We start from the raw sequence: 23,770 nt of genomic DNA on the forward strand, positions 1-23,770 counted from the left end.
ATCATCATGAGATGGGTTGATAGGTAGAGGAACAATCCTTGGCACTTGGAAAACCACCACCAGCTCCTCAGGACCCCAGCAACTCTTCAGTTGACAAACCAGTGTCTATTTGATCTCTTGGCTCTGTCCCGTTCTCAGGCTCCTGGACAGGAAAATCCACAGCATGCACCAGGTGCTCAGGTACCCATACTGCACTGTCAGCATCCTGTGGGAAATTACAAACAGCCCCTCTTTCCCACACCAGTACGGGATCTGGACCACACCAAGTGCCATCTGCTAGATTCTTCCATTTGACATGAGGTATCCCAGGAGAAACTGGCCGCCAATGGCGGTCAGTAGCGGTACGAGATTGAGCATCAACAGTGAAAAAATTTTTAAATATATAAAATAAAAGATAAATGGTCTCTGGTGGTGGAACCATATTCCCCTTTTTTGCTTTATGCAAATAGGCTTTGAGCGTACTATGCACTCACTCCACTATAGCTGTCCTTGAGGATTATAAGGTATTTCTGTTGTATGAGAAATAGGGAACTCAGAGCAAAATTTAGCAAAGCCAATGCTGGTGTAGGCTGGCCCATTGTCAGTTTTTACAGTTTTTGGAACTCCCATGTAGGCGAAAGCCTGGAGACAGTAACTTTTAACATCTCATAATTTTTCTCCTGTATGGGCTGAGGCAAAAATAAGATGAGACTATGTATCCACGGTTACGTGAACATATTGCATGCACCCAAAAGAAGGAACATGGGTAACATCCATTTGCCATAAATGATTAGGAGCAAGCCCACGAAGATTAACTCCCAAATGGGGAACAGCTAAAAGTTCTGTACACAGAGAGCATTTTTTAGCAATATCAATGGCCTGCTCTTGAGATATCTTAAAATGAAATCTTAAAGACCCAGCATTGAGATGAAAACGATTATGAGCTTTTTCTGCAGCTTTATAAGATTATTGACTAACTGCACAAATTTGGCAAGTAAGCTGATCAGCCAATGCATTCCCTCACTCAAGGGACCAGGAAGGTCAGTATGAGCCTGCAAATGCCCTACATAAATGGGAACAGATTGGGCTCAAAGCATTGTTTGAATAGCCAATGACTGCATCTGGACTCAAGATACAGAGGCAATATAAGCTGCAGTTTCCAAAGTACAAGAATTTTGCTTACATAGTGACTGTCAGTAAAAAGGTTAAATGGAATATCAGCATATTTTTCTAGGGCCATTTGTACAGCAATCAATTCAGCCACCTGAGCAGATTTAGCATCAACAGGTTGAATATCAAAATCAGGAGGGAAGGCCACCACAGCTCTCCCAGTGGAAGACCTGTCAATAAACTACTCTGTGCCCCTGCCAGAGGTTGCAAAGAAATAACCTTAGGGAAGCATACCAGATGATTTTTGAAAAAGGTGACCAACTCATCAGAAGGATAATGATTATCAAACCTGCAGGGATTAGTGCATAAAAACAAGGCCCAGTCTTCAGCAAATTTTGCAGCCAAGTTATTTCTGCCTGGGTATATGCTGTGATAACCTTACCAGGTAATATTCCAAAGGTTTGCAAACTAAGTTTATACCCTTTCTGAATAACACATAGCACAGCAGATGGATACGAGATCACAATTTTTGCAGGTGACACATGTTCATGTAGCCATAGAATGGATCCTTGCTGCAAAAAAAGAAAAAAAAATCCAGTAAGATTATGCAGAGAGGGGAAGAATTTTAAGGCTCCAGCAGGAATTTTCAAACTTGGCTAGACCCTATTGAGGTCTCCAAGTACATAAAAGCAAATTTCCCCTGGGCTAACAACCCACCCCTTTACCCACAGGGAATTCCTTTTAAAACTCCTGGACACCCTCATTGAAAAACAAGTCCTTGACCTAACTCCACCTTGACTCCCCCTAAGGACAGAAACAATTACCTGTCCCGTCAAGTGAGTTCCATCAATGTCCCTGCATAACTGGATATAGTCATTTAAACTCCTATTTCTATGGGGGCATATAGCCTCCTGACAGAATTTGTTAGCATTTTCATAGGCCAATTGCTTTATGACAGCCACAGCTGTGTCCACATCCCCAAAAATGTGACCTCCCAGCTGTAACAGTTGGTCAACAAACTCAGGATAAGGTTCTGAGGGTCCTTGAAGGACCTTAGACAGTTGTTTCCCTGCTCCTTTATTATGTAAAGTATTACAGCAGCTATCTGAGCATAAACAGCAGGGTCATATATAATCTGTGCTGCTAAGCCCAGGCACCTTCCCGTGCCAGTCAACATGCCAAGGTCACGCTGGGGGAAACCTGCCAAGTCGTGCAATCCTCCTGCATTTCACCTCTCCACAACAAACAATCTCCTCCTGAAAGACAGGCTCTGCAAAGCTGCCTTTCTTCTTTTTCTAACTTTTTTTTTTTTTTTTGGTTTTTCAAGACAGGGTTTCTCTGTAGCTTTTTTGGTTCCTGTCCTAGAACTAGCTCTTGTAAACCAGGCTGGCCTCGAACTCCCAGAGATCCGCCTGCCTCTGCCTCCCGAGTGCTGGGATTAAAGGCGTGCGCCACCACCGCCCAGCTCTAACTTATTTTTTTAGCAGCACAATCTCCCTTTCTAAAGTTTTTTCTTCCTCTTCTATATCCCTTTTAGTACTCTTAACTTCTCGCTCCTCTAAACTCCTAATAGACTTCACAGATTCTTCAACCTGAGTCTCCTCAAAGGTTTTTGCCAAATTTTCTTTTTTTTTTCTTTTTTTCTTTCTTTCTTTTTTTTTTTTTTTTTTTTTTTTTTCGAGACAGGGTTTCTCTGTAGCTTTGGAGCCTGTCCTGGAACTAGCTCTTGTAGACCAGGCTGGTCTCGAACTCCCAGACATCCTCCTGCCTCTGCCTCCCGAGTGCTGGGATTAAAGGCGTGCGCCACCACCGCCCGGCTTTGCCAAATTTTCTAGTTGTTTTTTTTTTTTTAATTTTTACCTGTTCCCAATCAGAAATTAAAGCCCCCTGCTTGTAGAAACCAGGGACTAAACTCTCTCAAAAAATTAGGTAATAAACTACCTTACACAAAAGAAAACTGTCTTAATGAACTCTTGTGCTGTCTTAGTTTTACTGGTGCCTTGCTTGCCTTCCTTCTCTAAAAGAACTATTAATTGACCCGTCAATCAATTGGCCCTTGCTTCTTTAAAAGAACTATCAATTGGCCTGTCAATTGGCCCATCAATACTGAATTACTAGCACCCATTTTTAATTCATCTTCACCATCAATTTCTTACTTGCTGGCCAGCCTCCGAGGGTGATCTCTCAGGGGTCCCCTACTTCCTGATCTTGCTGATGGGTCTCCAACTGCAATGCCTGCCTTATTCTCTACAGTACAGTTCACGCAATACTGTACTGTTAGCCAGCCAGGCAAGGGCCTGGAGATTAAAAAACACACAAGAGACATTGGGTCATTCGTGAGGAGATAATGCCAAATGCCATTTATTCAAGGAGATAATGCCAAATGCCATTTTATTTAAGCTTAGGAAAAAAACCTTATATACCTAGCTGATACACAATGGAATTCCCCCTAGGCAGGTGGGAAATTTCCCTGCCCAAGATGGAGTAAACAATAGCCCTATAGCTAACCACCAGGGGGCCAGAGGAAGCACAGGAATAAACAGGATGTTTAGCCAGAAAAATGTAACAAAATGTCTGGCCAGAAACTGTACTCAAGATGAAGCCATGGCCCTATAGTGTGGTATGATGAGGGGCAGGGTAAAGTGGGAGACCCTTAGAGGGTAACTTACTCCCCTGCTCCCTGGCCCTGAGCAATTTGCTCTCCATGGGTTTCTGGCATTGCCATCCTGTGTCCTCTCCCCAAAGGCCCAAAGCCACAAGTGTCCTGATCTTGGACAAGAACCTCCTCCTCAAAAGAACTGTGAGTTAAACCCTTTCTCTGTTTAAGTCATCAATCCCATGCTGGGCATGGTGGCACACGTCTTTAATCCCAACACTCGGAAAGGCAGAGGCAGGTGAATCTCTGTGAGTTTGAAGCCAGCCTGATCTACAAAGTGAGTTCCAGGACAGCCAAAGATACACAGGGAAACCCTGTCTCAAAAAACCAAAAAAAGCAAACAAATGAATAAGTAAACAATCACAGGTATTTTGTTCTAGTGATGGAAAAGTGACTAATGCCACCAGTCACTAGGGACTGGAGGGAGATGGTCCTTGCAGAATTACCATCACTTCTTTACACTCTGGCTCAGATTTTCTGGAAGGACACTCCAGTTTGGATTAGAGACATGCTGAAAGACCCTACAGACCCCCTCCTCAAAACCCGCAGCTAGCATGCTCCCGGGGGAACGTCCTGTTTGCTTTAAAAAAAAATTCTCCTGCCGGGTGATGGTGGCGCACACCTTTAATCCCAGCACTCGGGAGGCAGAGGCAGGTGGATCTCTGTGAGTTCGAGACCAGCCTGGTCTACAGAGCTAGTTCCAGGACAGGCTCCAAAGCCACAGAGAAACCCTGTCTCAAAAAAAAAAAAAAAATTCTCCTGATCAGCAGCCAGCCTGCTCTCATAAGAACATCCCACGTGCTTGAGAGAGCAGGATGTCAATGAGATAGGACATCAACAAAGCAGGTTTAGATAGGAACAGTCATGCCCCCCACCTCATTCCAATAACCACGCTTTTGCTTCTGTAAACTTGCTTTTTGCTCTTCCCTATAAAAAGCCTGCTCTCCAGTTGGCAGGCCCGCAAGTCCTCCGAAAGACTTGCTGCCCGCAGGTACCTGTGTTTACTCAATAAACCTCTTGCTAATTGCATCCTGTGGTCTAGACTCGGAGTGTCCTGGTTCTGGGGACTTCATTGGAGGAAAAGGTCCTCTCTGAGGGTCTTTCAATGCAAGTGCTGTGCCTTGCCATGGATTTAGGGATGACCTGTGATGGAATCGTTAGAGGTCAGTGATTTGGATCTTCAGTAGGATATTTGCTTGGGTGACTTGTAGGGGTTGATTTGATAGTTGATAGTCAAATGACTGTCAATTATCAACAACTGAGGTCTGTGTGATATTCAGCAACCAGAAGTACCCAATATCTTGACTTCATTATGCTTTTTAGTGATCCCCAAAAGTTCAATGAAGCAAATATTATTGCTTGAACTTTGCAGATAAGGAAGCTGGGGGTTTGAAATAGGTCTTTTCCCCGGGGTGGGGGTGGGGGTGTGTGTCTCACACTTGCCATCTGCCCTAAGCAGAGTCTTGCCATGGTTGCTTCTAAAGTGCTTCTCTGAACTTGTCTGAGTGGAGGCTGGGGAGCTCTCTGATGCCCACAGTGCTAATCATACTGAGCACCTCTAAAAACCCAGATGCAGAGGGTCAGTCCACAGGCTCTTTCTTCCAAAGTCATCTAAAAAAAATTACATTTCATCACATAAATCTATAAACATAATCCAATATATTGTCAAAATAAATACAATTCTATTTTCTATTAACATATTTAAGATTTACTTCAGGCGGTGGTGCACACCTTTAATCCAAGCACTTGGGAGGCAGAGGCAGGCAAATTGGTGTGGGAGAATTGTCTGTATTCTGTCAATCATGTTTTAAATAAACACTGATTGGCCAGGCAGGAAGTATAGGCGGGTCAACCAGACAGGAAGTAGAGGCAGGACAATGAGAACAGGAAAATTTTAGGAAGGAGGAAACGCATTTCTCCCAGTCCTGCCCAGATCACTGAAGAAGCAGATGTGACCTGCCCCACTAAAAAAGGTACTGAGCCATGTGGCTAACATAGATAAGACAATGGGTTAATATAAGTTACAAGAGTTAACAAGAAGCCTGAGCTAATGGGCCAATCAGTTTATAAGTAATGCAGACTCTCTGTGATTTCTTTGGGGCTTAACGACTGCGGGAACCGGGCAGGACAGAAACCCTGACAAGCCGGCCCCTCGTGTTACAGCAAATCTCTGTGAATTCAAGGCCAACCTGATCTACAGAGCAAATTCCAGGACAGCCAGGGCTATACAGACTGTGCCTTGAAAAATAAGCAAACAAACAAAACCAAAAACAAAAGATCAGCACCAATATTTATCTCCACCGCATCTAGAAATCTGAATATTTTAAACCTAAAGTAAATGTGCTTTTTAAAATGCCCTTTAGGGCCGGGCGGTGGTGGCACACGCCTTTAATCCCAGCACTTGGGAGGCAGAGGCAGGCGGATCTCTGTGAGTTCGAGGCCAGCCTGGTCCACAAGAGCTAGTTCCAGGACAGGCTCCAAAACCACAGAGAAATCCTGTCTTGAAAAACCAAAAAAAAAAAAAAAATAAATAAATAAAAAATAAAAAAATAAAATAAAATGCCCTTTAGGGCTGGAGAGAGATGGCTCAGCGGTTAAGAACACTGACTGCTCTTCCAGAGGTCCTGAGTTCAGTTCTCAGCAACAGCATGGTAACTCACAACCATCTCTAATGAAATCTAGTGCTCTCTTCTGGCCTGCAGACATACATGCAGATAGAACACTGTATACATAATAAATAAATAAAATTTAAGAAAAATGCCCTTTAAAATTAAAGGCAGTGGTGGCACACACTTTTAATCCCATCACTTGGGAGGCAGACGCAGGTGGATCTCTGAATTTGAGGCCAACCTGGTCTACAGAGTGAGTTCCAGGACAGCCAGAGCTGTTACACAGAGAAACCCTGTCGTGTAAAACAAAAACAAACAAGAACCCTCTCTTTACTTTTCTTTAAGACAGAATCCTACCATGTTGCCCAGGCTGGTCTTGAACACCAAGGCTCAAGTGATTTTCCTGCCTTAGTTTTGACTACAGACATGCAATGCCATGCCTGGCTTTAAAGAAGTTTGTTGTTTGTTTTTTAACATACATTCCTGCTGTTATTCAGTATTTGGCATGCTAGGATGACCACTCAAATGGAGGTGTTAAAGGGAGCTGGAGAGATGACTCGGTGGTTAAGAACATTTGTGTCTCTGGTAAAAGACGGGTTTAGTTCCAAGTACCCGCAATAGGCAGCTCACAACTGCCTTTAACTCTAGACACAGGGATCTGATGCACTTTTCTGGACTGTTTGGGCACCTTCATTCATGTGCACATATTAACACACACACACACACACGTGTTGGGGACTGCGGACCACCAGACCCTGCATTTCTTGGAAACGGCTTGTTTTCTTCTGCTCTAAGTAGCCTCAGCTGCTCTGAGCACGAGACCCTGACAGCAGGGGAGTGGGTTCTGGTGAGTCTGCAGCTGAAAGATCCCGAGAGCGAGGGTGTGGCCAGAGCCCTATATAAGCTGCCCCTGAGCACAGTAAAGTGGGCATTCTTGTCTCAAGGATGCCCCTGTGGCCCCATCTGTCTGTCTGTCTCTGTGTCTCTGTGTGTGTGTGTGTCTCTTAACTTTTCAGCCTAGTTCCCATAGCACATAGCAAGAAGCACATGGAATGGAACCAATGTAGTTTTACACACATACACATAAAAAATATATTTTTTTAAATAAAGGGACTTCAGGATTTAGCACATTTTTCTCATGGATTTAAAGTAAAATTTCTCAGATGAATTCAGAAGCACCAGTTACCTAATAAATCTACTTTTTGATGTTCTCAGACTCTTAGAAATTTGTGTTGTGTGTGAAAGATGGTGCGAGGGCTGTGACTAACCACACAGTTCCAAGCACAACAGTATACGTGTTCACGGAACACCTCAGTGGCCTGGGGACTCTCAAAAGCCAGAGCAGCATGCCTGGGAGGAGACACCACAGATCTACAGCTGGCCAAGTTTGCCTGAGAGGACCAATCAAAGCAGGAAGCTGCCGGGGAACTGCCTCGGGATTCATATGGAAGTCTCTGGCCTGTGTCCTATAAGCCTGGTTGGCCTAGGAGGGCCTGGGTATCCTCTGGTGGCACACACAGGGCCAACCTTTGGGGTTCCCTCTCTGGTAGGTCGATACAGAATGCAGCCTCGGAGGTTCTGCCTATCAGCAGGATGGAAAGAAAACAGAAGAGGAAGAAGGGCAGTATCTAAGCTGCCTGGGCACTGAGTGAAATCTTAGCCGTCCTTGGCAGTGCTGTCGGTGGGGGCAGCACCTTTGCCAGCAGTGTATAGTCAGAGCCACAGAAGAAAGGTGAGCCCCAGGGGCATTGGAAAATGATGCTGCAGTGCAGGAGAGCTGTCGGTTGTGTCAGGCAAGGCAGCGAGGCACTTTTCAGAATCCGTCATGCAGCGGAGTGGGTAGCTCAGTTAGTAGACTGCTTGCCTAGTGTGCACGAAGCCCTGGATTTGATCCCCAGGAGAGCAAAACTGGATGCAGTGGCACTTGCTTATAATCCCAGCACTCAAGAGGTAGAGGCAGGAGGATCAGTGACATCCTTGGCTACAGAGCAAGTCTGAGACTAGGCTAGGCTACATGAGACCCTGTCTCAAAAACAAAAAAGACTCCTGTAACTGCAGTTGACACAGGAGAACCAAGGTGTTACCAAGCCAGCTGTCTCCCGGAGACACTCCCTGTGGCCCCCGGCCACTGACATGATATCCTGGTGATCACAGGGAGTTCTCTGTACAGACTTTGGTGCCATCAGACTGGAAAAAGTGTCTCGTCTCCAGAGCAGAATATGGCAGACTCATCCTGTTCTGATCGCCACTCACGGGCACTGTTAGAATTGATGAACATGACCAGAGGGGAAAGGAGATATGGCCCCTCCACAGGAGCAGGCGAGAGGTTGCTACGGAGTAAAACCCATAGGAAGAAGTCAACAAGGGTGTTGCAGCGGGTGCCATGTTTTTCACCTGACACGCATACATGACACACATATATATGCACACACAGATACATATATGTGTGCATGTGTTCGTTCTTTCTCTGAAGAAAAAAGAACATGACTGTGCCTCCACTGTCCCTCAGGACTAATCTATTAATTTTTATTTTAATTGTATTATAATGCACGTGTGTTTGTGGGTGTGCTTGTGTGTGTGTTGTTAGGGGTCTTGTGCATATTAGGCAAGTGTTCCATTAGTGCCTCTCTCCAGTCCCTCAGCCTCCCCAAAGCTTTTTAAGGCAGGATCTTGCTTAGCTGTCCAGTTTGACCTTGAACTTGTGATCCTCCTGCCTCAGTCTTCTAGGTAGCTTGAATTAAAGGTCTGTACCAACAGCCTTAGTTATGATATACTATAATTATTGATATAAAATGTATTGATACTTATGGACTGTGGTCATTACAATTTTGGGCTGGATATGTCACTCATCGGTAGATGCTCAATACCAGCAACCCCTGAATATTTACAATCTTGTCTTTTGAATGGCTTCATATAACACAGTTTGGGGGGAATTTTTCAATATATAGTAAAGCTACATAATGGTTCTTTTTTTTTTTAAAGATTTTATTTATTTATTATATATACAACATTCCTTCCCTGTATGCTTGCATGCCAGAAGAGGGCACCAGATCTCATTATACATGGCTGTGAGCTGGGAATTGAACTCAGGACCTCTGGAAGAGCAGTCAGTGCTCTTAACCTCTGAGCCATCTCTCCAGCCCCTACACAATGGTTCTTTAGATCAGGAACCATTCTGCAGTAATTCATGGCAATTTCTAACCTTTATGCATAATAAAAATTATCCAAGAGAGTGGCAAATCTTAAAATAATGTTTTGAGCTGGGTGTGGTAGTGCTTGTGTGTAGTCCTGGCACTTGGGAAGCCAAGGGAGAAGCATCACCAGGTCCTATCTCTAACAAAATGAAATCAAAGCCAAACAAAAGTGTATTTTCTTCAGGGGAGGCATTGAGACAGTTAAGTCACACTCTCCTTCCCAAATGAACTTAGAGGGAAAGGTGCAGGAAGAGTTGGCTACAAACTGGGTGGTAGTGGTGCACGCCTTTAATCCCAGCACTCAGGAGATAGAGGCAGGTGGATCTCTGTGAGTTCAAGGCCAGCCTGATCTACAAGAGTAAGTTCCAGGACAGGCTTCAAAGCTACACAGAGAAACCCAGTCTTGAAAAACAAACAAGCAAACAAACAAACGAGTTGGCTATAATTTTCTAGGTCTGTCCATCAACAGCTGTGCCTCTAAACCTGTCCTGGAGTAATGTGAGAGCCGTGAGCTAGAAGAAGGGCGCAGGGGACTGGCAGTGACTTCATCTGGGCCCTCATGCCTAATATGCACACTGAAGTACACTATGATTCACAGATGTGCAATGAGCTATCCTAAACAAGTGACTTTCTACACTACTATGTGGTAATTGGCCATGCCCTAGGGCATGGAACCTCATTTTTTCCAACATATATAATTATGCAAGTTTTCATGGGTATAAAATCAGACAGTTTTTAGAAATAAAATCGCTGATTACTTGGTGTGACCCTGAATTTTACTTTGCAGGGCATGGTAAAAAATGACGCTTGGTTTTCACTGAAATAATTTTATTAATTTCCTTTAAATATCATCCTGTCACCTGTTTCACAAAGCTGTCCCATTTTTTTTTTAAGTTACAGAGCTATTGCTGTGCCATCCTGCAGCCTATCCCTCCCAGAGACACAGACTCTGCATGTCCTTATGAGGGGCAGGAAGAATTGATCTTTTTGTTTGTATTTTAGTTTTTCAAGACAGGGTTTCTCTGTGTAGCCCTGGCTGTCCTGGAACTCACTCTGTAGACCAGGATGGCCTTGAATTCACAGATATCCTCCTGCCTCTGCCTCATGAGTGCTGGAATGAATGCACCACCACTACCTGACAAGAATTGATCTTTTAAAAAATAGTTTTTCATCTGCTGTAGTGATGCATATCTGTAATCCAAGCCAGTGGGAGCTGAGGTAGGATGGTCATGAGTTGAACATTAGCCTGGGGTCCACAATCAGACTCTGTCTCAAAGAAATTCTGTTTAAAGGAGTGGAGATGTGGCTGAGCCATTGGGGTTGTGTCAAGTATGCACAGGGTCCTGGGTTCAATCCCCAGTACATGTACATATGTAATGGTCAGTCCTGTCCTATTTTTTTTTTTTTTTTTTTTTTTTGGTTTTTCGAGACAGGGTTTCTCTGTGGCTTTGGAGCCTGTCCTGGAACTAGCTCTGTAGACCAGGCTGGTCTCGAACTCACAGAGATCCGCCTGCCTCTGCCTCCCGAGTGCTGGGATTAAAGGCGTGCGCCACCAACGCCCGGCTGTCCTATTTAAGAGACAAATCCCGCCCACTCCCCGCCCCCATCTGCTGAGGCAAGCAGATCTTCTGCTTCCAGTCTGAGCCTTCTCTCTCTGTCTCTGTCTCTGTCTGTCTCTGTTTCTCTCTCTCAGAGGTAGCTGCTACCATGGCTCCTCTCTTCCCCCCCCCTCCCTCCCTCCCTCCCTCCCTCCCTCCCTCCCTCCCTCCCTATTTCTCTGTCAGTTTCTCTGTTTCTCTTTCTCTCTCCCTGCCTCTGTTTTCCCCTTTCCCACTTTCCTTTCTCTTCCATAACCTCCTCACTCTCACATGGCTTGCCTATCCTTCTGTCTTTGACCTGCAGGGCTGTAGCTCCTCATGGGACTGGCTGCCCCGCTAAGATCTCTCACCGGCTATGCAGCTCCCTGCCTGGGACTTGCTGTTCTCAGTCTCACCCACCATGAGGCTCCTGGCCTAAGACTGGCTGACCCTCGTGGCCCATGGGCCACTTGGGGGCTCCCTTCCTGGGACTGGCTGCCTTAATGGCCCAATGTGGTCTCAGGACCTGCTGCCCACTGCCTGCCACCACTCTGGGACCTGCAGCATTTCTGCCGCTGCAGCCACTCAGGGACCTGCAGCATTTTACTTAAACCATAATATTGGTGCCGTGACTTGGAAGGCTTTCCTGCACCTCTCCCAGGGTCAGGATCTGGAACCGGGTATTTTTTTTCCACAACCACGTGTTCCATCTGCCTGAACACTGACCTCTACACACACCAGCAGCTTTTGTGGTGAGTTTTCCCCTTCCAGCCCCCAACCACAGCCTTCATGGCTACGGTTGAGCCCTTTGCTAACATTCATCTCTGCTTGCCTTCTATAGCTAAAAACAAGACCAGATAATCAGGGGTCAGGTCCTCCCATGCTAGCACTACACATGCTGTGTAGTGCATTCGACTTGGGGCCCAGGGTCCCTCAGATTTTTCTTTCTTTTTTTTCTTTACTTTTTCTTTTCTTTTGAACCACTCATCAGTGGTTCCCACCGTGAGAGACCGCTCAGAGCAGCCTCAAGCCTCTCTGGCTTCTGAATCACCCAGGCCAGAGCCAGATAAGCTTAAACACCCTGCCTATAGAGAGAGGACACTCTTCTACATGCCCTGTTCATGTTTTCACGTTTTCAGCCATGGTATATGTAAACCGCCTCGGGTGGGTTACTTAGTCTAGGGTCTGTAACCCGCCTGGCAGTTCAGTAATTCCAGGGTCCCGGAGAGGCACTATCTGGAAGATATGAGCGAGAGAAAGGAAGAAGGCCATGCTAGGTTTGTCAGAGCCTCCGTTTATTAGAGACAGGGTTACAGCTTATATAAGATGAGGAGTTTGGCTTGGGATGGGGGCGGGGGCATGGAATCTTGCTGCGTGGTCCACGGTCATGTAGGCCAGGAGGTTACGTTCGGTTAGGTCACGTAGGCCAGGAAGTCAAGAGTTGACATACTTAGTTCTCTAGATAGTTTGGAATGTGGGGCGGGTTCCGCTAACAGCTCTCTATTAACAGCTAATGGGGTGTGGGGTAGGCTCTGTCAATAGAACAGTTCTTAATACAATTGGGGGTGTGGGGTTCTCTGCAGACTCCCCAGGGCGATGGTTCCTGTAATAATTTTAGGAGGAACCGGCTCCTGACAGGTATAAACCCTCACTCCACTGGTGTCCTGCTGGCTCCGCTTTCCTCAAACTGTCCCTGACACCACCACTGCTGCCAACAAGATTGGTTGGATCCATGAGGTGGCTGTTTTCAGTTTCAGCCTTTGCTCCCCTCCACAGCTTTTAGTGTAGCGGCTTGGCAACAGGGCCGATCATGCCTCTTAGGTCTTTCTTCCATACAACATATGACCGCTGACATTTTGACTGAGGTCAGGTGACCTTACCACCATCTTAGCTGAGGTCAGTTGACTCTGGCACCATCTTTTTTTTTTTTTTTTTTTGATTTTCGAGACAGGGTTTCTCCGTAGCTTTTGGTTCCTGTCCTGGAACTAGCTCTTGTAGACTAGGCTGGCCTCGGACTCACAGAGATCCACCTGCCTCTGCCTCCCGAGTGCTGGGATTAAAGGTGTGCGCCACCACCGCCCCGCATCTCTGCCACCATCTTGATTGAGAGCCAGGTCAGGTGACTAAGTTGCAACATCTTTACTGAGGTATTACCTGCCTGGTTCCCCAGTGTTAACTCTGCTACACAGGTGACCTTACCGCCATCTTGACTGAGGTCTGGTGACTTCACCACCATCTTAACTGAGAGCCAGGTCAGGTGACCAAGTCCTACCATCTTTACTGAGGTATTACCTGCCTGGTTCCCCAGTGTTGACTCTGGGACTGCTAAGATATCCAGTCTGAACAATTACTGGGTTCTTGGCCTTTTCGTTGGGAGACAGTCATTGTTGGACAGCTTGGACCACAGCCTGGAAGCCACTCTAATAAATCCCCAAACACATTCTTTCTACTCATTCTGTTCCTCTAGAGAACATAGCACCTTCCCCCAGTGTGGTGGGATCCTATTCCCTCCCTCAAACCTGGAAAGACCTTGGTGATGGTCTCAGGAAGGAGCAAACAGAGGAAGTGATGTGGAGTGTTTACTTTGCTTTCTGTGACACTCACCTCTTGAGTCCACTGTGCTGTGATGGATGGAGCTGGCCACATACAGAGGCCATATGGAAGTTCATACTGACAGCATCAGCCAGATGTTTCCAGGTCCAGCCATCACATATCTGATCCTAGAAGTGCAGATAGTAATTTGCCAGAAAGGTGACTGTTGGTTTTGAGGCCATATAATTTGGGTGTTGCATAGCAAGAGCCCCAAAATGTGCATTTCTGGGCTCTCTTCCCAAACAGGAAAGACAACAAACAAATAAATATATAATCCAGAGGGTGACAGGAGGGGAATGCAGAAAATATCAACTTGTTTTTTGGAAGAGCACTTCACACCACAGCAACTGGCTTAGCAAGGGAGAAACATTGCCAGTGTGCTTGCAGAGGGGCATACAAAGGACCCTGCCCATAGACAGGCTCAGAATTGAGGCACAGGCCTATTGGAAGGGTGGGATAGGACCAAAGACAGGATTAATCTAAGGTCAGCAAGGAGATGCAGATCTCCGTTCCCCACACAAAGATAAGCAACTGCACTTCCACTTAGCAAGTTTTTTTCTATGGAAAAAAATATCAAGAGGCAGGGCTGGAGAGATGGCTCAGAGGTTAAGAGCACTGGCTATTCTTCCAAAGGCCTGAATTCAATTCCCAGCAACCACATGGTGGCCCACAACCATCTATAAGACCTGATGCCATCTTCTGGTGAACAGGCATGCATGCAGACAGAAAACTGTATATATAATAAATAAATCTTACATACACAAAAAAAGCTTTTTTAAAAAATCAAGAGGCTGAGGACCTTGGGGCTGAGAGCTTGGATGCCTCAGGCTAGAGTTGCATTGCTCACACAGGGCCTCCCTGTTGTTCCTCAGGCTGGAGCTGCAGTACTCACAGAAGGCTGTTCTGTTCCTCCTAGCCCTTCGCTGATTTCCTAGTTAGATAACATTCAAGAAAGCAAAACCACTTCAACCACGACTACCCTCGCTCTGAGAGCTGGGGATCAGGGCCATGTACAGCTTTCTAAGAACAAAATCTATTTTCCATTAGAATCTCAAGATTCATGCCTCCTCCACAGACTAACTCTGGCTCTAAGATATCTGAGCCAAATGTAACTTGGATATCTCCCCCCTGCCACCTCTTCTGCAAGGTCTGGGAAGCTCAGGTCAAAACAATTCACAAAGGGCCTATACTTCCCATGCCCCTGTGTTCTGGAACCACCATCCACCTTCGGGACTTCAGTTTCCTTAAGAAAGGAGGCTGGCTATTCGAACAGACGTTGTGACTTGCCCAAGTAGCCTTGACAGAGGCCAACTCTGACAGCAACATGAAGGTGGGGGTAGTTTTCTTAGTCTTCAAGGGCAGAAATATCTATTAGTAAGTGCTTCACTTGCCAACACGTGACTTTGGGGAAGTCATCTTCCCTTCTTGGGCCTTGGCCTCTCCAGCTGTAAAAACAGACCAATACCATACACTTCACAAGACTGTTGTAAGACAAAGTAGTATAAACATGCCAGGAACACGCAGTCTGCTATTCACACTGTCTGTTCTAATTCCACATTCTTAACAATAAGCCTAATGACAACTACACGAGCTTCATGTTTATTTTGCAAGCATGTAATAATTATACAAGCAACATGAAGAGAGGCCTGATGAAATGATTGCTACATAGTAATAAAGCCTGAGCCATTACAGAAAACCTGACATTCCTACATGCTTATGAAAGGTGATTATTAAGCCTTCCCTCTAAGGAAATACAGACACTATCAGCTTTATGTTACAAAGAAAGGGAAAACATTTTCTTACTGCAGTGTTGGGGTGGAGTACCTAGCACCCTTGCTAGGCAAGGCCCCAGTCACCGAGTTGCACTGTGGCCTGAAACTGCTGCCTATACTATCATAAAAGCAGTATACTGAAAAGCAGCATCTGCTCCTTAACAGTAACTTAATTTGATGTTCATTTAGTCAGGATTTTCAGTTAGATATAGATGTAAAATAACATCGAATGTCAGTATTCATTTCATGTTAGGTTCAACAATGAAACACCAGTTACAGTTCCTTCTCTAAAGGTCTCAGATCAGCCACTGACCACAAATTATATTGGTACCATGAAAAAGACCTGCTCAGGGGACCACTGAGTCAGAGAACCAACCACTCACCCATAGAGTGTGCAGGGAGCGGAAGACCCAGGCTCTTAACCCCAGCTGAGGACTATCACTGGACCATTTCTCTGAGGTCCTTGGTAAAGATGGGACAGCATGGAGACCATTGTTGTGTCCCGAGCTGCTGCTGGACAGCCTCCATATTCACGCTACAGCATCACGGCTGAGAGACAGGGACAGGGTACATTTTCCAGGGCCCACAGTGCGGGTAGTCTCAGATAACCTTCACCCAAGAGTGCACAGTCTCACACACCACTCCCAAGTCCCAGTCCATGACAGAGCAATTCACTAAAATGTCAGAATTTAAAAAAAATCTCCTGAAACTACACTTTGAAAGGTTAAGCAGTTTTGCTTGGGGTTGAGGATGTAGCTCAACTGGAAGGGTGCTTGCCTAATATGCATTCAGCCCTGGGTTCCATCCTGTGCTGGCTAGTTTTTACATCAACTTGACACAAGCTAGTGTCCTCTGAGAGAAAAGAACCTCAACTGAGAAAATACCTCTATAACACTGGGCTGGCAAGCATGTAGGGCATTTTCTTAATTAGTACTTGACATGGAAGGGCCTAGCCCATTGGGAGAGTGCCACCCAAGGCTAGTCGTCCTGAGTTCTATTAGAAAGCAGGCTGAGCAAGCCAGTAAGCAGCATTCCTGCAAGGCTTCTGCATCAGCTCCCGTCACTAATATCTTGCCCTGTTTGAGTTTCTACCCAGACCACCTTCAATGAGATTTATATTATAGAAGTGTAAGCAAAATAAAACTTTTCCTCCCCAAGTTGCTTTTGGAATTGGTGTTTCACCCCAGTAAGGGAAACCCTAGGACACACCCAAAGCATTACCTAAACTGGACTTGGTGGTACATTCCAGTATTTCAGAGATGGAGGGTCAGAAGTTCAAGGTTATCCTTAACTACACAGTGAGTTTCAAGGACATTTTAAAAATTTGTTTTACCTTATACATTTTGGCAATGAGATCATTGATTGAAGCCTGGGACACACCAGTGAGTTGAGACCAGCCCCCACTCCCCCCAAAGGTTCTCTCTACATAACTCTGGCTGTCCTGGAACTGTGTAGAGCAGGCTGATCTTGAACTCAGAGATCGGCCTGCCTTTGTCTCCCAAGTGCTGGAACTAAAAGGGTGCACCATCACACCTTTTAATAGAGTTCTAAGCCAGCTAGAACATAGTGAGATCCTGTTTCTAAATAAAAGCACTACAAATTCAAATGTGGATGGTAACAGAAACCACCAAGTAAGCTTATAACCAATATAATCCTACTTAGGAGGTGCCATTTTCTATGTGACCCTAAAATGTATTAAAATGTTACAAAACCTTGCAGTAGCTAGCAAACTCGCTACTTGCTAACAATGTATCTGTGCAGATGTGTACATGTGCTATTTTCAAGAGAAAAGTTGTTATAATTTACCCAAAAAGCTACTTAATATTACTGCAAATGTGGCCACTCCACCAATTAGTAGCTTCAAAATGGCTGATAGGAGCCCTGATTTTGCTTACTGTGCATACATTATTAGTTTGGTTACTTAATGTAGATTCCATCCAGTTCCTGTATTGAAGTGGCAGTTTAAGAATGGTGCATTTGCAGGGTGGTGGTGGCACTCAGGAGGCAGAAGCAGGCGGATTTCTGTGAGTTTGAGGCATGCCTGCTCTCCTGAGCTAGTGCCAGGACAGTCTCCAAAGCTACACAGAGAAACCTTGTCTCGAAAAACCGAAAAAAAAAAAAAAGTGCATTTGCAGAGCCAGAATATTAACTGAAGAAAATGAAAACCATAAGCCAAGATAGGTGCACTCATTACGGTTTATTTGTAAACCTTGTACAATTGTAATGTTCCTCCCAAAACCTCACTTGATGTGAATTTTTACACTATATCTCTAAGTATTATTTAGCATTACAAACTTAAATTCTTGGAAAAGTATATACCAGAGCGTTCCATATTTACAAAGATTTGTATACAGACTTATATGTGGGCTACCTCAGGCATGTCACTGAGCTCTCTGGTTCACATGAGGAAAACTTCCTTGCCATTTCATCAGATCCCGTGGAGGCTCCTTCTAAAGCTCCAGGGTCTGTAGGGCAGAGATACACCTCCACTTTTCTAGGTGAGTGGAGAACAGGGAAGTGCATTTAAAACACACGACACCAAATAGAAATTCAATTAAGATTACGGCCAGAATACTCAGAGCTGGAGTCACCCTGATGAAAGCCCGTCCAACGCAACATTTGGTTAACCTATTATCTTGAGGCTTTTATTTCTAATGAGCAAGAGGGGGAGGGGTGATCAGCTGATAGCGTGTCTACGATCTACACACAAGCGGGAATGGCTGAACATTTGCGGGCAGGCACCGAGGACCACCGGCACTTTCCCAAGCCCAATCAAAACTAACTTGGGAACTATAACCCAGAAGTTGTGAGATCAAGGGGCCTGAGGCTTTCCGGAACGCAGTCAGCGCGTGCCCAAGCGGCGAAGGGGAGGGGCGCGGGACCCCTCCTCAAGGTCGCGTGCCAAGGTTGAGCAGCTATTTTAAAAACCCGGCCCGGGGCGTCAGCACACTTGCCTGGTCCCGCCAGAAGCTGGAGCATCCCGGGAGCTTTAAAACACAAAATCTCCCGTCCACCCGAAGCCGGTACCGGGAGCTCGGTGCCCTCCCCGGAAACTGCCCGCTCGCCACCTCCCGGCTCGGCGCCAGTCGCCGGCCGTTTCAGTCGGCGAACCGGGCCTGCGGGAGCCGCCGCACCTGCCCGGCCCAGGCCCGAGGCCCTCAGCTCCGGCGGCAGCCGCGGCGTTCCGGTGCACGCGCGCGCTCAGCCAATCGCGTGCTCGCCCGCCCCCCGCCGCCGCGGTGAGGCTGGCGCCGGGAAGAGGAAGAGGAACATTCGCCCTCCTCCTCCCAGCGCGCGGGCGGCGGCGGCAGCGGCACCGGGGTCACGAACTCTGACCTTTCACTGACAAAAACAATAACAAAGCGCGGTCCCTCCGCGACCCCGGCGGCGCCAGGGCCCGGCCCGCCGCCCCGCTCCGGCCCGCCGCGGCGTCCCGGCCGCCCGAGCCCCCCCAGGCTCCTGCCCTCTGGCGCCCGCCCGGCTCCGCGTCTTGCCCTCCGTGCCGGGGGCGCCCACCGCAGACACGGGACCTGCTCCGCGACTGCTGTGGCGCCAGAGCCTGAGGTAAGAGCAAGCCCGCGGGGCAGGGCCGCGCCGCGGCGGAGGGCGGGCCTGCGCCGCCATGGAGGCCGCGGAGGCCGAACGCGGCCTTTTACCTTTGCCACGGGGCGGTAGCGGCGGCGGCGGGCGCTTTGCATAGTGGGCCGGGCCGCGCCCTCCCCTCCCTTCTCTTCCACTCCCCTCCCCGCCCGCAGCCGAGCCCTGCGAGCCGCTGGCCTGACCGGGCCGGCCGCGCGCCGCGGGGGCGGAGGGGGGGAAATGTCCGCGGCCCCGCCTCACGCCTGGCCCTCCGCCAGCGCCGCCATCTTGTCCCCGCGGCGCCGGCCGGCCGGGTTCCCCTCGGCGCGCGCGCCTGGCCTGCCCCGCCGCCTTCTTCCTGTGCTTCCCCGCACCTCACCCCGGCGCTCCCCGCCTGCCGTTGGCTGCCACCCTGGCCCAACCGCCGTTTTTTCCGGACTGGGAGGGTGGAGTGCAAGGGAGGGAGGCGTGGGCAGGGCACGACCTCCTGAGTGACGGCCGGGCTGGCCAATCGCCCCCCGACGGGAGGGTCGCGGCCCGCGGCGCCGCCCCAGGGCTGTGCTGGTTGGTCCGGGCGGGAGAGGGAGGTCCCCGGGGGCTGCCGGTGAGGGGCGTGCGGGCGGGCCAGCCTCACGGGGGAAGGCGGTGGGGGCTCGGGCCGGGGAGCGGATGACGCCTTTTGAACCTATGGCGCGGCCCGGAGGGAAGACTCGTCGGCACGCGGAGGTTCTTCGGGGTTCGCGCTGGCCTCCCGCTTCTGCACGGAGTCCCTCTCGCGGGCTTGGTTTCAGTCGGAGAAATCGGGACGCCAGGCGCTTTTGCCAAGCCGCGCCTCTCTCCTCAGCATTGTTTGGGGGCCTGTTCTCAGAAAATGGAGTCCATGCTCCTCTTCGAGCCGCAAAGTCATTTGCAAATGGTGGTGTTAGCTGTTTTTTCTTTTTATTGTGGTGCTGGGGCCGGCTCTACCATTGAGTAACATCCCTAGCTCTAAAATGGTGTTGTGGAAAAAATACGATATGGAACCGATCGGAGTGGAAAACTTGAGATGATTCTCTTCCCCTTCGTTCCTTCAACACAGACGCACTTAGTTTTTGGCGCTGGGGATCCATCCGGATTTTCAGCTGGTCACGGAGCCATTCGCTCCCAGAGGGTTGGATGCTGGCGGGGGAGGGGAGGTTGCAAAGGCTCAGAGGGTAGTCCGTTCCACGGGAGAAACTGGATAATGTGCTGAAGGAGCATTAGTTTAGCCTGGAGGACCGGGAAGGCGGCCTTCTCTGGGAATCGAGTTCAGGAAAAGAGCAGGGTTCCAGAGAGCGGGCTTGAACATGGGAAGGGAAGGCTTCGGACGTGAACGCCTGGCTTGGAGGGAGAGCCTCAAAAACCACTTTACTTCCAGATTTAAAGCCTTTGTCAGCTTTTTATGCCCCTTTGAAGCTGTCAGGTATCTGCTGAACTCCACTAATGCTCTAGCGCTAGGCCTGAGTACGAAGATGACTGAGCCATGCATGAATCCCTATGTTCCCCTTAGCCCATACACGTGAATTCTTTTCTTTCCAACTCTGGATGCACACAAAGTAGACGTTAACCATAGTGATTAATAGCTCAGTTTACTAAGCAGTATGATTTGGGGCAAGTTACTTAACTGTTTGAGCCTCAGTATTCTCATCTGTACAATAATAGAACCCTCCCTCCAGAATTGAGGGCTAAATGAGTTTATGTAAATAGTTTATAGTGCCTGGTGTATAGCATGTACTGAATATAAAACATTATGAAAGAGTAGTTATCCATTCAGGACATTGGCATGTGTAGGAAGGAGCAAAAGCACTGGATTGAAGCACTGGGCTTTGACTCCTGTTTTCTGATAGTTGTTTAGTATACAATACAAAAGTTTATTTAGGAAACTTTGGACCCAGTAGTTGTAACAAAAATATGGTGTGCTTTATAATTTGCAAGTTACAGTAGTGGTAGAAGCTCTACTGATGCTTGTGGTTTTCTTAGCCTGGGGCCGCATAGTTCTCTGTGCTCTTGACATACTAGCCCACTATCTTCTTTGACGAGGTGGCTTACTGTCTGTCTTCTCCAGGCCTTTCACCCTGATATCAAATGCCTGCCCCTCATATTCCTTCCCCAGCCCTAGTCATGCAGATCTACGCCAGAGCATGCCTTTCTGGGGACATCCTTCTTGGTTCCCAATGCCGTTCTAGGACAGATTCTTTATATTGTGTTCTTTTCCTTTATAGCTTTTATCTCACTTTGCAATTACTCCCTTATGTGATTGCTTGATTAATGTCTAGTATCACAAGTATAGTATTAGCTTTAGGCAGACAGAATTATTTTGCAAATCATTATGCATCTAGTACTTAATGCCTGACACTTTTTGGCGAGTAAATTGTTAATTGGTGATACTGCTGATAGCTAAGTGCTGCATGTTTAATTGGTGCTTTTTTAGGAATGGTTATTTGGCAGCTGGGATAGCACAAACAACAATAAAATGTCTGATCTACTTTGCAGGGAATTTGAATTGGACTTCAGTAGACATTCTTTTTACATTTTTATTTTTCCCGGAGATAAAATTGATTGATGACATGAAGTTATTGGAAACCCCATTTTAATTGTTTACCAAAGTGAAAAGCAAATTTTACGAACTATGTCAGGCTTCCATTGGAAAATTTGATAATTGATAACTAAAATATTTGTATATAATATAATAGGAAGGGCTAGCTAGCATGCAAGAAGCCTCGAATTCCATTCCTAACACTGTATAAACCTGTAGTGGTGTATATCTGTAACCCAGCATTGGGAAGGTGCAGGCAGAATCAGAAGTTCAGTGGCATCCCTGGCTACACAAAGAGTTTGAGGCTAGCCTGGGCTATATAAAATCCTATGCCCCCCCAAAAAAGTACAAATATTTGAAATAAAACAACAGTGTCTTTTTTTTGTTTGTTTGTTTTTGTTTTTGTTTTTCGAGACAGGGTTTCTCTGTGGCTTTGGAGCCCGTCCTGGAACTAGCTCTATAGACCAGGCTGGTCTCGAACTCACAGAGATCCGCCTACCTCTGCCTCCCGAGTGCTGGGATTAAAGGCGTGCGCCACCATCGCCCGGCAACAGTGTCTTTTTAAATAATATTAGCAGCCACAGTTTTAATTCTTTTGGATGTTTCAGGAAACCATTTAAGTTAAGCTAAGCAAACACTACCAAACAAAGAGATTGTGGTAGGCTGTCCCAAAGTGACTTGCAGCCCAGTTCATTCTGCATTGTGAATTTCAAGCTTTTCCTGAATATTTATGGGGTGATAGAATATTCATGGAGTAAGGTGACCTCTTTTTCCCCTCCCAAAGCATGGTGACTTTTCCTTTTGGACTTTCTGTTTCCAAAAGCCGGAGATGTCAAAATCACAATGCAGTTGATACTGTAATATCAGATCTTTTGAGGATGCAGACACTTGCTTTATGTACACGTGTGAGAAAGGTCTTAGTTTCTGATATAGCAAGAACAGCCCATTTGAAGTTTAACCACTAAGGGGCATTTTAATAGGAGACACAGCTACCTAATATGAAGCTGCCATTTCCCTCCATTTACTTGGTATCTAACACCTTGTCAGCCTGTAGTCATTCATACCTTAAAGAAGAGTCCCAGCCAGGTGTCATGGTGTCCCAGGACTGATTCCCACACATAAAAGGCAGAGGCAGGCGTATCTCTGAATTCTAGGCTAGCGTGCTCTACATAGTTCCAGGCCAGCTAGGGCTGCATAATGAGAGCTTTGTACTGAAGTTTGTGGTAGGGTCTATGTCTATAGTTTCTTCACTTTAGAAGAGTAATTCTAGGAATTTTGAGGGTTTTTGTTTTTTTTTTTTTTTAATTCTGTTGTTTTGAGATTGTTGTTATACCTTGGCCCTTAGTGATCCTCCTGAGCTGCTGGGACTATAGGCAGGTCTTGCGTGGGGAAATTTTTAATGTTGTCTTCAAGGAGCCAAGTGACCTGATGTGATAGAAGGAGTTTGGGCTGTGGCATCCAGAAACTTGATAAGTAGCCTTTTTGAGGTTTATATATTTGTACACTGGGAGAAAGGGAGCCAGCACTAAGATGGGAGAGAGTTGGGTGAGGAGTTGCCCTGATGAAGGCAGACAAGAAAGGTGAGCCCGTGGTGAGGAGCTGGCCTGTGTCTTGTTTGAGTGGCTCCACATATGAGAATTATCTTTGGGTATTTGTCTTGGAGTAGTCCTATGTGCCATTTGCTCCAGAGGTTGTTTTAAGCATCAGCGTGAAGACCAATATGGTTTCAATAAATACCAGCAGGGACCATCTGTGAAGGAGTGAGAAGTGAATGAGGGGACTGGAGTCAGTCTGGGCCATATAATTGAGTTCCAGGCCTGCAACCCTGGAAAAACAGAGTGGGAATTGGTGTTGAAGCTCATTGAAACCAGCCTCATATCTGATATAAATTCCTTCCATTTTAGTGTCTTGCTTTATCGCTGATTTCCTATTTATTTATTTATTTATTTATTTATTTATTTAGAGACAGGGTTATTTATTTAGAGACTCTGGGCTGGTCTGAAACTCTCAGATCTTATTGCCTCTGCCTCTCCAGTGCTGTGATCAAAGGCGTGTGTCATTATATCCCGGCTGACTGTTTTGTGTGATCATCATCTGAAATTCATATTCCTGTTACACACAATAGGATTTTTTTTTTTTCCTGAGACA

The 23,770-nt window shown here is 46.8% G+C and overlaps 1 protein-coding gene across 5 annotated transcripts in view; it reads left to right on the top strand.

Annotated features, from left to right (window-relative positions):
- The first annotated feature begins 18,921 nt into the window (after positions 1–18,921).
- Positions 18,922–23,770, top strand: part of Nr2c2 (nuclear receptor subfamily 2 group C member 2) — a 69,381-nt gene continuing 64,532 nt past the window's right edge. For 3 of the 5 annotated variants that reach the window (XR_005973140.1, XM_041639496.1, XM_041639508.1), the window contains exon 1: positions 18,922–19,053. The gene's annotated coding sequence lies outside the window, so the exon portion shown is untranslated. The remainder of the gene's footprint in view (positions 19,054–23,770) is intronic. The other 2 variants (XM_041639501.1, XM_041639518.1) reach the window with 1 other exon arrangement.

Source organism: Microtus oregoni, unplaced genomic scaffold (genome assembly GCF_018167655.1).
Source record: "Microtus oregoni isolate MIOR12 unplaced genomic scaffold, Mior012 000002F_ref0000024, whole genome shotgun sequence".
In the NCBI taxonomy this organism is placed as follows: Eukaryota; Metazoa; Chordata; class Mammalia; order Rodentia; family Cricetidae; genus Microtus; species Microtus oregoni.